The following is a 504-nucleotide window of genomic DNA, read 5'->3' as shown; positions in this document are numbered from 1 at the left end:
AGTCAGGGCGAGAATCTTTCCAATTAACTGCTAGATTAAAAAATCTTCTGACTATTCTCAGGATCATTGCCTTGCTCATTTTCTACATATAACTGTATGGCTTGACATTGTCATGTTTCCTAGTTCTTCTCTTTCCCTCTCTTGATTAGTTAAGTCCTTGAGATCCCACTTTCCTTTTACTTGTGTTATCTCTTTCTATTTGTATTTCTCCTTTTGAGTTCTTATACTAGGGGGACTATATGATATTTACACCTGTGTGTCTGGTTTATTTCACTTATGAGTATCTGTTCAAGTGGTATCCACTTCAATATAAAGGCTTCAAGTTTATCATGCTTAATTGCTAAATAATACTCCATGGTGTAAAATACCACATATTTTTCAACCATTCCTCAGGTTATGGGCATCTAGGTTGCTTCCAAGATTTGGCTATCACAAATTGTGCTGCTATAAACATAGGCACACATATATCACTATGATATGATGTTTTCAGATCCTTTGGGAAAA

The sequence above is a fragment of the Octodon degus genome, unplaced genomic scaffold (genome assembly GCF_000260255.1).
Source record: "Octodon degus isolate 3935 unplaced genomic scaffold, OctDeg1.0 scaffold00667, whole genome shotgun sequence".
Classification (NCBI taxonomy): Eukaryota; Metazoa; Chordata; class Mammalia; order Rodentia; family Octodontidae; genus Octodon; species Octodon degus.
The sequence above is the reverse complement of the archived record's forward strand: the minus strand, read 5'-3'. Positions refer to the sequence as shown.